The sequence below is a fragment of the Loxodonta africana genome, chromosome 15 (genome assembly GCF_030014295.1).
Source record: "Loxodonta africana isolate mLoxAfr1 chromosome 15, mLoxAfr1.hap2, whole genome shotgun sequence".
Classification (NCBI taxonomy): domain Eukaryota; kingdom Metazoa; phylum Chordata; class Mammalia; order Proboscidea; family Elephantidae; genus Loxodonta; species Loxodonta africana.
In genome coordinates, this window is record NC_087356.1 from 18033342 (window position 1) to 18046395 (window position 13054).

The window sequence follows — 13054 nt, forward strand, 5'->3', positions numbered from 1 at the left end:
ACTGAATCAGATTAGAACACTTGCATTCTATTCTTGGTGTCCTGGCCAAACATCAGCAAAAAAATCCTATAATCACTCATTCAAAGTTATTGGAGAATATATGTGTCTCAAATATGTAAGCCATTAAATGCTTACTAAAATGCCTACAAAAAGTAAATTTTAAGTAAAATCTGCATAATCTACCCTACCTTGAAAATTGTTGCTAGAAGAAATCGTATTTTAATACATTTCTAAGAAAAACAAAAATGCCACTTGAATTTATCTACTGTTTTGGGTTATCCCTACCTTGCTTCTTTCCAAAGTAGGAATAATCTAGTGTTAATAGTCTAACTTTGCTAATAGATACATTTTATATCTAGGTCCCTAGAAGACAGGGTCACCAAATAATCCAAATTGGTACTCAATACGTGGTGAGTAACAAAGATGATGCCTTCTAGGAATTTTCATTTTAGGGAAAATAAAGCAAAATACTTAGACACTCATCTGCAGAGTCAGTAAGTACTGCAAAATGAAAACATGAAATGTTATTTTAGGGTACAAAGTAAAATAACTACCAAGTTCATATTCTATGGAAGTTATTACTAAAATCACAAGCCAACGATAAATCAGTATTTTAATTAATTATTGTTTTGGCATTACCTCTATACCACTCCCTACTGTTTGGGTCTCAGCTCAGTTCTGCTTTACCAGCTCCTCTAGACAGCCTGGATTCCATGGTCAATTACTTCAACAGTCTCCTTTCCATCTTCAGTTCTCTCTTTCTCTCATCCATCTTCAATACAATCTGTCTTTGCTTTGTTCCTGGCTGCAGAATACTGCCAGAGAAAACTATAAATTCATGCTGATTACAAATTTATGAGTTCCAATCTCAGATGAGTCCCTGATGCTACTCAGCATTCTTCCACTGATCCTGAAACACTTCTCTAATTGTCCCACAGTATTTGTAACAAACTTACATCAATCTCCTCACGTCCCCAGCCCAACTCCTTCAATTCCATGTTCAAAAAGTAACCAAGTCTTTTTACTTCATACCAGAAAAAGTCCTCAGATATGACTTCTCATTTTTCCTCCATATCCAATCCCACCTAATTCTCACCTGTACACACCACGTAACTTTCTGAGATAGAATGGATATCTATTCTTTTCCAGAGTTAATCCCCTAACTAGCTGCTCTTGATCTCACCTCTTCCTGCTTCATCTGAGACCACGTTCTATTAATTATTCCTTGACTCTCCTATCTTCAATCTCCTCAGCCTAATCACAAAAAAGTCCAAGTACTAAATTAGCATTCTTTTCCTCAAGTACTTCTTCTTGCTTTCCCTTCACTGGCAAACCTCATTAGCAAACTGTCTTCCATCTTTACCACTCACTTGGCTCTGGAAAAAGTTAGACATGACCTGATTTCTAAATACAATGGCCTATATTCAGTTTTCATCTAACCTGACCTCACTGCCCTCAAAAGTCAATGAAGATAATAAATGTAGAAGGAATGAAAGAATTACAAAGTCATCATTTGTAATCCCCCAATGTAATAACTGATTCAAGCAAGGAATTAATAGATGTTAAAACCATTGGCTGAAAGGTTGTAAGGGCAAAGGATATTTACGTGGCCACAAAGTATCACTCTATCAATTATTTATTAACTAAATAGAGGAGAGATCTGTCAATCACCACCTTAACCAAGCGGACAAGCTTGTATCACAAAGAGAGGGACGGCCTAACAGTATGCACCTCTGATGTAATACAGTAGTAGATATGTGTGGTGTTCTTGCCAGAAATGTTTGACTAGAATCTAACTGTGAGAAAACAGACAATTCAGGACTTGGAACACAGTCCAGCACAAATGGCCTCTACTTCAAAGAAAGAACCTAAAGAAGAGAGGAAGGCAGTTGAACTAGTCCAGATTGGGAGAGACTAAAGAGGCATACCAGTCAAATGCAATGCATAAACCTTGATCGAATTCTGTATTACTGTTGTTAGTTGTCACCGAGTCAGCTTCAACTCATGGTGACCTTATGGGTAAATGAATAAAATGTTGCCTGGTCCTGTGTTATCTTCATGACTGCTAGTATGTCAGTTTGTCACGCTGAGGTAGCTTGTGTGTTGCTATGATGCTGGAAGCTATGCCACTGGGTTAGCACCAGCAGGGTTACCCACGGTGGACAGGTTTCAGTGGAGCTTACAGACTAGAAAGGAAGGCCTCGTGATCTACTTCCAAAAATTAGCCAGTAAAAACACTACAGACTCCTACAGTAGAGGGAGAAAAAGCTATAAAGATTTTTGGAACAATCGGGGAAATTTAAGTGTGTTGAATAATGTTATTGAGTAAATGCTGATAGTCTTAGCTGTGTAATGGTATCATGGCTGTGTAGAAGAATGTTCCTGTAATTAGGAGATGCAGGCTTAAGTATTTAGGGGTGAAGTATCACGATGTCTTCTGTCTACTCTTTTTTTTTTTTTTTTTAATTATACAAGACTTTAACTGAGGTTTGGGGGGATACTAATGGTGAATGAGGGCAACGGGGTGAGAAGTACAGGTGTCGGGTTTAAGTAGAAACAACATAATAAGCAATGAAAACTTAAATATCAGACATCTTAAAGTTCATGGGTCATCCTCTACATAAATGTTTCACCTTATCCTTTATCCTTCATGATGGATCGTCCCTTTAATCATTACATAGTGCCCTTCTTTGTCTTTTATGGTTGATTTTGTTCTAAAGTTTATTTTATCAGAGATTAGTACTGCCACTCTGGCTCTTTTTTGGTAGCTGTTTGCTTGATATATTTTTTTCCATCCTTTGATTTTTAATAAACTTATGCCTTGTTTCTGAGGTGAGTCTCTTGTAGACAGCATATTGATGGATCCTATTTTTTAACCCATTCTGTCACTCTGTCTCTTTATGGGTGCATTTAGGCCATTTATATTCAGTGTAATTATTGACAGGTGAGTTTATTGCTGTCATTCTGTAGTGCTTTTTTTCTGTGGTGCTGACATTTTCTTTGTTCCTCTTACTCTCCTGTGCTGGATTTCTTTTGTTTGTGGATTTTTTTTTTTTTTCATTTCTTTTGTTTTTGTAGATTTTGTCTTTGCAGCCTTTGTATTTTTCTTCATTTTGATGAGTAGATTTGTTAGCTTCCTTTGTGGTTACCTTGAAATTTACCCTTATCTTCCTTGGTTTGAACCAGTCTATTATTACTTGGTATTGCCTTGCCTTCCTCTCCATTAGAAAGTTTTATACCTATACTGTTTATTCCCTCTTTTTTTGTTCTGATGTTGTTGTCATTCACAGATTAACCTTTCTGGTTCTCTGTTGTAAATCTTTTGGTTTTGAGTAGTCCTGGAAAGTTCATTTCCTGCATTGGTATCTGGCTGGTGCAATGTTGCATCCTAGATTCAGGCTGTGGTCAGATGTTGTTTGTTCTCAAATGAAAGGACTCCCTTTAATAATTCTTTTAAGTTTGGTTTTGTTTTTATATACTCCGTTAACTTCTGTTTACCTGGAAATGTTCTAATTTCACCATGATATTTGAATAAGAGTTTTGTAGGATGTATCATTCTTGGTTGGCAATTTTTTTCTTTCAAGGTTTTATATATGTCATCCCATTGCCTCCTTGCCTGCATGGTTTCTGCCAGGTAATCAGAGCTTAGTCTTACTGTTTCCCATCTGTATGTCACTTTTCGTTTTTCTTGAGCTGCTCTGAGGATTCTTTGGTTTTAGCGAGTATGATTATGACATGCCGTGGTGATTATCTTTTGGGGTCTATCCTACATGGGGTTCATTGAGCTTCTTGGATGGTCAGCTTTTCATCTTTCCTGATATTAGGGAAGTTTTCTGTCAGCAATTCTGCAATGATCCTCTCTGTGTTTTCCATTTTCGCCCCATCCTGGAATGCCAATCACTCACAAATTTTTGCTTTTAATTGTATCCCACATAATTCTCAAGGTTTCTTCATTTTTCTTCATTCTTTTTTCTGATTTTTCCTCAAAGTTGTATCCAAGTGTTTGTCTTCAATTTCACTGATCCTGTCTTCCATTATTTCAAACCTGCTCCTAAGACCTTCTATGGCATGGTCCATTTCTGAAATCTTGTTGTTTATCTTTAAGATTTCTAATTATTGTTTTTGTCTGATTTCTAGTTGTGAATTTATTTTGACATTTTGGTCCTATATTGTTTTCCTGAATTCTTCCATTTCTTGTTTGTATTTTCCATGAACTTGTCTATTTTTCCCCCATTTTTGTCTGTTTTTTGCTTCAACTCTTGGATAGCTCTGAATATTAGAGATTTGAATTCCCTATCAGGTAGTTTTAGTGCCTTTTCTTCTACTGGAAAGTCATCTGGTGTTTTAGTTTAGATGCCTACTAGAACCATACTGTCCTTTTTTTTTTTTTTTTTAATATGTTTTGATATTGTCTGCTGTCTTTGGGACACTCAGTAGTTATTTTCTTCACTTACTGACTGTAGATTTGCTTGTTTCACCCTGCCTTTTTGTTTTATTTGGTTCTGTATGAGCAGGTGGGCTGTGCATTCTTTGTTGTTTGTTCATCTGTAGGTACAACACTTTTCACCTCCTTGTCCAATGGGCAGGGAGAGTTGCTTATCTACAGTGCAGCGGGGCAGGTCCAGCTGAAGGGCAAGGGCTGCAATGGGTTGTTCGGATGGGCCAGCTGTGAGTCAGTGCAGTGAAGGTTCCGGTAGGCCGTGCCTGTACTGCTCGGGGGTGTGATGTTCAGTGCACAGTGCAGGCAGGCAGGAGGGAAGGGGGAGATTGTGATGTGTGCAGCTAAGATGGGTATGGAAAAGAAGAGGGAAGAGAGAAACAGGAGCCAGACAAACAAAAAATGCTGAGGGAGCTTGCTGCTGGAGTGGACAGGCGAGAAACTGGGAAATGAAGAACAACAAAAACGCAAAAAAAAAAAAAAATGCTCCCAGGGATCTCACTGGCAACCAGGGAAGTGACTCCCAGGCCTTGGATCACAGCCCATCTAGAAGGGACAGAGATGGCTGTAGCACCTGGTATTCGGGAGACAGGAAAAGAAGGAAAGCAGAGAGGTGAGGAATTGAGAACGGAAAAACGAAAAAGAGAAAAAAAGGCCCCAGTGATCCCACTGGCACAGCTGTGCACACCAGGAAAGGGGCTCCCAAGCAGCGCAGTGCAGCCCAGCCATAAGGGGCAGAGATGGCACATAGTGCCAGATATTCAGGAGACAGGAAAAGAAGGTAAGTAGGGACAGATGAGAAACTGAGAAATGAAGAAAGACAAAAAGGAAAAAAGAAAATAAAAAAAGAAATGCCCCCAGGGATCCCACCAGCACGGCTATGAACACCAGGAATGCGGCTCCCAAGCCTCGCAGTATGGCCCAGCTAGAAGGGGCTCCCAAGCCAAGAAAAAAAAAAAGCCTCGGGGATTCCACCAGCGTGGTGGCATGGACTGGGGAAGCAGTTCCCCAGCCGAGCAGCGCTTCACAACCTGTCAAGAAGAAGCAAAGATGGCACACAGAACCAAGTGTTCAAGGGAAAGGAAGGGAAGCAGGTGAGAGGGAGGGATGAAACCAAAAGAAGCCAAAAAAAGCAACACCAGCAACAATAAAATGGCACTGAAGAAGCCAGCCAGTGTGGACGGGGCAAATCAGTACAGCATGGAGCTAGCACCTACTGGCCGCAGTCACTCGGCCTGCTGGGAAGTGGCAGAGGCCAAGCAGGGGCAAGAAGGGTGGGGGTGAGAAAGCATGTATCGCTACCAGGTGCTCTGCCTCCTGCTGGGAGCTCCGTGAAGCTGCTTTCCCATACACCCTGCCCACCGATCTCCCACAGGAGTCCAAGATGGTGAATCGGTCCAATGGCAGGGAGAGTTAGAGGACCTTCACTTGTATCTCTCCTCACTCTCTGTTCTCTGTCAGTTTCTTATTTCATTTGGTGCTTGGTTGAGTTCTTTTTCTCTTCATTTAATGCTTAGGGTTCCAGGATTGACATCTGTCTCTGTTTTACTTAGTTTTTTGAGTCTTTGCTGTGGATGGACAGCGTGGTGCTTTTGTCTATACTGCTATGGTGGCTCCACCTTCCAGTCTACTTTTGAGTTTGGCAAAAGGAAAGTGTGTGTGCATGTGTGTGCATGGGTGCTTACTGTATTATTCTTTCAACTCTTCTATGGGTCTAAAATTTTTCAAAAGTAATAGTAGTAATAAAAAGCCAATGCAGGCTTGCCAAGACCTGAGGAATAAGTAGTAACGAGCTAGAAAAATGGAGGGGAGGAAGGGAGTGATGAGGAGAACACTCCAGGAACAGGGAACAATATATACAAAAGCTTGGGGGTGGAGGTTGCCGTGCAGAATCACTAAGGCTACAGAGGTATTAGGAAAAGAACTTAAAGAAACTTTTAAATCTGTTGAAGAAATAAGGAAAGTAGGTATCACACTGAGGATAAAAGAAAGTCACAGAAATAATTTAACCAGATTTGCCTTTTAGAAAGATCACTGGTTGTAGCACAGAGAATGAATTGGAGAGGAGTAATAGTAGAGGAAATTTGCAATAATCCAGGTTAAGAGATGCCATCAGCCTGAACTCAGGCAAGGATAATGGCAAAGGATATGAAGAAAACTGGATAGATTCCGTATCTTTCTCAGTCCTAACCTCTTTTCAGTGTGCCAGGCCCAAATTTTTAACTGGTTACTAGCCATCTTCACTTTGATATCTCATAGATATCTGAAATTCAACAGATCCAAACTTAACCTAAGTATGCATCATCTTTACCCCACTCCTCCAACACCAAAAATTTATTCTTTCTCTAGCTTAGTTAATGGCAACACCATCTATTCAACTTCTAGAGCTGGAAACCCTGAAGCCAACATGACTCCCTGAACCTTCCATATTCTTCAATTTCTATACCAACTTGGGTTGTCTTATGAATCATGTCTCCAAAACACACGACAAATCGTCCCCTTGCTCTCCATTCCATCTACCCTTACTCTAATTCAGGACTTTATTTACAGATTAGATTACTGTGAGCATCTCCTACCAAGAGTCCTTGATCCTAACCTTACTCAACTTTAGAATCATCTTTCTAAGATCATTCTCCTAAAGAATTCTTTGATAGCAACATGTATCAAGTCCATCAAGTCTGAAAACCCTTCATAACCTAGCTTCACAGCCTGTCCATCAGTTTAGCCAAGTTCCAAAACTAAAAAAAAAAGGCATTAAAAATTACCAGGGAGTGAACTTTCTTGACATAATTATTATGATTTCAAATTTTTACTCTCCTCACTCAATAGGAGAAACATCATAAAACATGATGTATCATCTCAATATGCATACACAAACACCCACTCCTTGAACTTCCTTTTAGTCAAAAACCCAACTGTTTGAATATAAAATTTTCCAAATTCACACCATTTTTGCCATAAAAAATTTCCCTCACTTTTTAAAATCCAATTTTGGTAAGTTCACCATACTTGAAAAATATCTACCAATACCACCACATGACTTACTGTGAATATTGTCTCCAACTAATGTACTCTCAAGCTATCCAAGGAAAAAAGTATGACTGTTAAGGCAAACTGACCAGTTAATAAAATTACATGAGATTACATATTTCCCCATTCATTTCATGAATTTTAATTAATTCACCTCTAAATGCTACAGTTCAACTGTGGACTACTGGACATACAGAAAAGAAAAATCAAAACCACTCTTTTTGAGGAAAAAGATGTTGAAAAATAATAGAAAAAAATCCAGAAGCAGATAAGACTCTGCAAATGGTGAGTAGGCTTAAAACCTCAGATTTCTTCAGTTAAATCCTCGTATCTGAAGAGCAATTACAACTGGTAGAATAAACCTTCAAATATAAAGGAAGGCATGCATAGTAAATAAAGACAGAAATATTTGCAACAAGGAAATTAATTTGGATAATTGCAATTTATTTTTGAAAAAAGCTAAATCACTTTTGAAAAACTCTGAAATCAACTACATACTTTCATGTCTTCTCAAATAGCATATTTTGAAAACAAGGTAAACTTTTCTTGACTAAGGAGTTTCACCATTATAATCATCAGTTATTAACTGTGCTGTAATAGTGACACCCTCAGGCACTGCTGAGGGAAATGAGTTTGCCCCTACAGCCTCAGATTACAGTGATATACTAGTTCTTTTACTAGTTTGCCAAAATACACACACACACACACACACACGCACGCACATATATAGTATTTCTCTCTCTTCCCTAGAGAGGCTGTCACCTGTCACTGCTCTGCCCGCCTTTGAAAGCCTCTATATCCCTTATCTAATTTTCTTCTTCTGAAACAACCAACTGAATTCTTATACAGTGTTTCATACTCGATATGGCATCCAAACACACATTATTTCATTTAATTCTCACAATAATCTTGTAATACAGGAATTACCACTATCCCTGTTTTAGAGATGAGAAAACTGAGGCTCAGAAAGATTGAGTAACTTATCTAAGGTCATAAGGTGGTAAACAGCAAAAGTGACCACAACTGCCAATCTTTTCTTCTTTCAATACCAATCACCCTTGTTAAAAAATCAGAGTCAAAAGTGGGGCCTACAAGAAAAAAAAGAGAGATTCATAATCCATAAACTTTGGGTTTTTTTGGACATTCACAACACACATGCATGTATGTATGTAAGTAGGTAAACACTTAGCTTACTTCTCTTTTCTTGGCAGTTGAAGCTGCCAGACCCTCCCCCACCCCCAAAAAATCACTTCTAGATAAAAAAGATATTACTATATATGTATTTCAATTTCAAAAACCTCTGCCTCAATAACCAACTCCAAAAACTTAATAAACCTATTTGAAAATTACAGTAAAATAAGGCTGCCATTTTCAGAAAACAAAGTTTTTCCAGATTTAAGGATAATCAGCTTAGAGACAGAGAGCTGCTACAGGATCTAAGGATTAATTTAACCCACCAAACAGTGCCCACTGAGAGTATTTTCCACCTGGTGGGGTCAGGAACACTAGCTCAGGCTCTTACCAGAACAGCACTACTGACATTTCTTTGTTTGGGGAGGGGAAACTGGGGGCTCCTGTGCAACATCCCTGGTCCCTGCCCACTAAATGACAACAGCACCACTACCCCTTCAGTTGTGATAACCAAAAACGTCTCCGAAAAAAAAAAACCTAAAAACCAAATTCGTTGCTGTCAAGTTGATCCCGACTCATAGCTACCCTATTGGTTGTTTAGCAGCCAAATGCTTAACCACTGTGCCACCAGGGCCAAAAAAAAAGTCGCCAGACATTGCCAAATGCCCTTTGGAGGGCAAAATAGGGTCCCCGATCTTTGAAAAAGAAGGCTTCCAACTGGCCTGTCAATTATAATTTTTTAAAAATTATTTTTGTTTTTAAAATTTGGATTTTTTGTTTTAATATTAAGGTACAATAAGACACCTAAATAATAAATATGTCATCCTCCCTTGGATTATAACAAGAATAAAGCATTTTTAGAGGATTTTTAACATGAATTTCATCTATGTCAATACATAAGTCCCCCCCCACACACGCACCAAAGTGGAAAAATGTCCAGTCCTTTCCATGCTCTGTTAGTAAAATACCAAATTACATACATACATACATGAACCTAAACAATTCTCACTTCCAAACTCTTGTTTCTTGCCCTGCATGGCCTCATTGTGGCTGGTGAGCAATGCATCCTAGAGATTCAAGCTTCTACTCTGCAGATTTCCTCAATTGGTTGTTGCCATCTATTTGTGAGGCAAGCAGGAAGTAAGCAGGGGGTCTTTAAGGGCTTTTCCAATCCTGATATTCTAATATTCAATGGCAAAAAAACTGTTCCAACTTTTACTTATTGACTGCCAGCTGGCATGACTACCTCTGGAGGTCACTGAAGTTGTTCATGCTAACAAACTTTATATTAATCTGTGCTTAATACAACCAAACAGGTATGTCAGTTGTGTATAACACTGCTTTTAATATCAATGATCAGTGGCTTATTCTCTAACCCAAATAAAAAATTTTAAACATATAAATTAATTTTAAAAGAAAAACTTTTCAAGAACTATGAGTACTGGAGGAACCCCCCAGAGTATGGCCCTAAGACACCCGTTTGACCTGGAACTGAAGCCATTCCCAGAGACCACCTTCTGGCCAAACAATAGACAAGCTGATAAAATAAACAATAACACCAGAGAGGAAAGTGCTCCTTACAACAAGCAATTACACAAGATGAAAAGGGCAATATTTGCCCAAAACCAAAGATGAGAAAGCGGGAAGGGGTAGAAAATCTGGATGAAAGGAAATGGGGAGCCCAGGGCGGACATGGGGAGAGTGGTGACACACTGCAGGGAATGGAACCAAGGCCATGAAACACTACATACAAACTATCCAATGGGAATCTGATTTGCTCTCTAAACTTCCACCTAACGCTCTGTCAAAAAAAAAAAAAAAAAGCAGCTATGAGCTGACTCTACGTATATGAGATGCCCACAAAAGTCAAATATATAGAGACAGAAAGCAGTAGTTGCCTAGGGCTAAGGGTGGGGTGGGGAGAAAGGGGGGTAACTGCTCATGGCTTCTTTCCAGGATGATGAAAATGTTCTAAAATTAAACTACACTGATGTTGCACAACTCTGTAAATATACTAAAAACCTTTGATTGTACACTTTAATGGGTGAAATTTATGGTATATGAATTATACCTCAATAATGCTGTTAAAAAAATCTGAGCAGGAAATAGGAATTTCAATCATTTACTGGTAGCGAAGAAGCCCTGGTGAAAGCACTGACTGCTGACACACAGGTCAGCGGTTTGAAACCACCAGCCACCAGTGGAGAAAGATGCAGCAGTCTGCTCAGGTAAGGATGGACAGCCTTGGAAACTCCACGGGGTCACAGGAGTTGGAATCGACTCGAAGGCAGTGAGTTTGGTTTTTTCTTTCTTTTTTTTTAATTGGTAGAAAAAGCCAAGTTTGCCATTTCATGAGCTGTATAAGATTTTATTAATTCTGACATAAACACTTAAATGACCTATCCAGAAATAAATTGTTAACATTTCCAGAATACATAAACATATGTAAATTTAATGATTTTTTTCCTGGGAAACTTTGTGTAATTTTACCAGTCATAATTTTGAATGCAATGGAAAACATTTCAGAAAACCAAACTCTATAGTAACAATATCTCTACAAGGACAAGATATATGAGTATCAACAACAAAAAAACATGGACAGTTTTGTTTTGATGCACTGTTTATAAAGAAAGCCATTAAAACATTTTTTATTAATTTTAAAAGTGAACCTCAGACTGTAACGTCTCTCAGACTGGTAGTGTAATAATTCTGAAGTTACCAGAACATAATTTAAAAATAGCCAAATCACGATAACACTGCAAACATCTAATCCCTCAAACCACAACTATCAATCATCCAAAATTTGCACATACCATTTTTACCAAAACCTATCATGGGCAATCATGATCACTATGAGCTATCAATAACTCATTTCTAGGAAATCAGACTCTCACTGCAACAGAAATACAGTCAAACAAAAAATCCCATCATTCCATCTGTTCCATCATAACTGCTTACGAATCATTAGGGATCTCCAGGTACTTTTCCAAATAAAACTCCCCCTCCCCCCGCATTTACAAGTGTCACCCTGAATGTCCACCAAAATCTGCAATTTAAGTTATCGCAGTAACACATTTTCTCAGGATACTACAATGATCATGACATCACTTGCGTTGTAAGCATTTACTATTAACATTGTCCTGGATTTGACAAATCAGAAGCAGAGCCAATTCAAAAAAAGAAGAAGAAAAAAATTAATTCTTCAAAAGAAGAGCCTTCATAAAGACTAAAGATAAAACTAATTTTAAAAAATGTATTTTTTTTTTATTTTGCAACCCGGGTCAGCCAAATTCCTAAAATTACTATCCCTGAAACTTACCACATGGACAGACCAAGTGGCTAATTATAATGGGCAGGCAAAAGTTCTCCTGTCAACGACGGGAGAGCAGGAGAGGCCTACTTTTGTACGTATGCAGAGATGGAAGGAACAGGAAAAGAAAATTAATTATTGAACAAATTACTGCGTGAACCTAAACTCCAAAATATCAGAACACTGAATCATTCTTTGGGTTTGCCTTCCCCAAGGCGAAAAAATAAAATTGAAATTATGGCACTAGAATCAAAAGAGAGCTAAGGGCCCAGGTGGAAAAAGAATGGGAAAGTTTGGGGGCAGCAGCTAAGGGGGATGGTGGAAGTTCCAGATCCCAGATCCCAGAGAGGGGCAATGGGGGCGAGAGCGGCCGCCGACAGGGCTGGGAGCCCAGCTGCCGGCCGCATCTCCCGGACCGCGGTGAAAAGGCAGAGCAGGGGCGGAGGGGAGAATGGAAGCTTCGGCGCCCGTCACTTGTGACCGAAACTCTGGCCGCTTCGGGCCCGGGAGGAGGAGACAGAGGGGGTGGGGTCTCGGTTCTCTTTCCGCAGTAGGTCGGGGTGAGGGTGGGCCGCGAAGCCCGGGGAGACCGAGGGGGGCCGGCCCGACACCTACCTGCGGGTCCCGGGCAGCCGCCCCAGAGCGAGGCCTAGTGCATCGCCGCCGCCTCCAGCCCTCCACGTCGCGCCGAGGCTGAGCTCCGCGGCCGCCGCCGCCCGGCGCCCGGAGCCCGGCGGGCCCGAGCCCGGCTTCCCGCCCCCGCCCCGCGCCGACCGGTCCGTCGGGCCCGTGGAGCACAGGGCCGCCCTCTCGAGCCCAGCTCCGCTCGGGGGTAAGAGGCGGCAGCGGCGGCTCCCTCACGTCTCTCCCGGGTGTCCTGTCAGCCAGCAGTTCCCCCCGGGTCCGCAGCGCCGCCTCCGCCGCTGCTGCCACCGCCTCTCCCACATCCCCGGCCTCCAGAGGAGCTGCCGCCGCGCCGCGACTACTGCCCTTAGCGTTTCTGCTCCCTGCTCCACGGCTTCCCCTCAGCGCGCCGGCCCGGCCCGGGAGGGTCCGGGAAGACAGTGCCGGAGGCCGCCGCAGCCCCCAGCCCACAATCCACCGCGCGGCTCCGCCGGGGCGGGAGGGCCGCGGCCCGGGCCGGG

At 40.9% G+C, this 13054-nt stretch overlaps 1 protein-coding gene across 7 annotated transcripts in view; it reads right to left on the minus strand.

The window, feature by feature from the left end:
* VPS54 (VPS54 subunit of GARP complex) overlaps nt 1–12633 on the minus strand; it is a 106310-nt gene extending 93677 nt beyond the window's left edge. For 6 of the 7 annotated variants that reach the window (XR_010317914.1, XR_010317915.1, XM_003413634.3 and 3 more), the window contains exon 1: nt 12525–12633. The gene's annotated coding sequence lies outside the window, so the exon portion shown is untranslated. The other variant, XM_023552681.2, reaches the window with a different exon arrangement.
* Between the last annotated feature and the right edge of the window lie 421 nt (nt 12634–13054).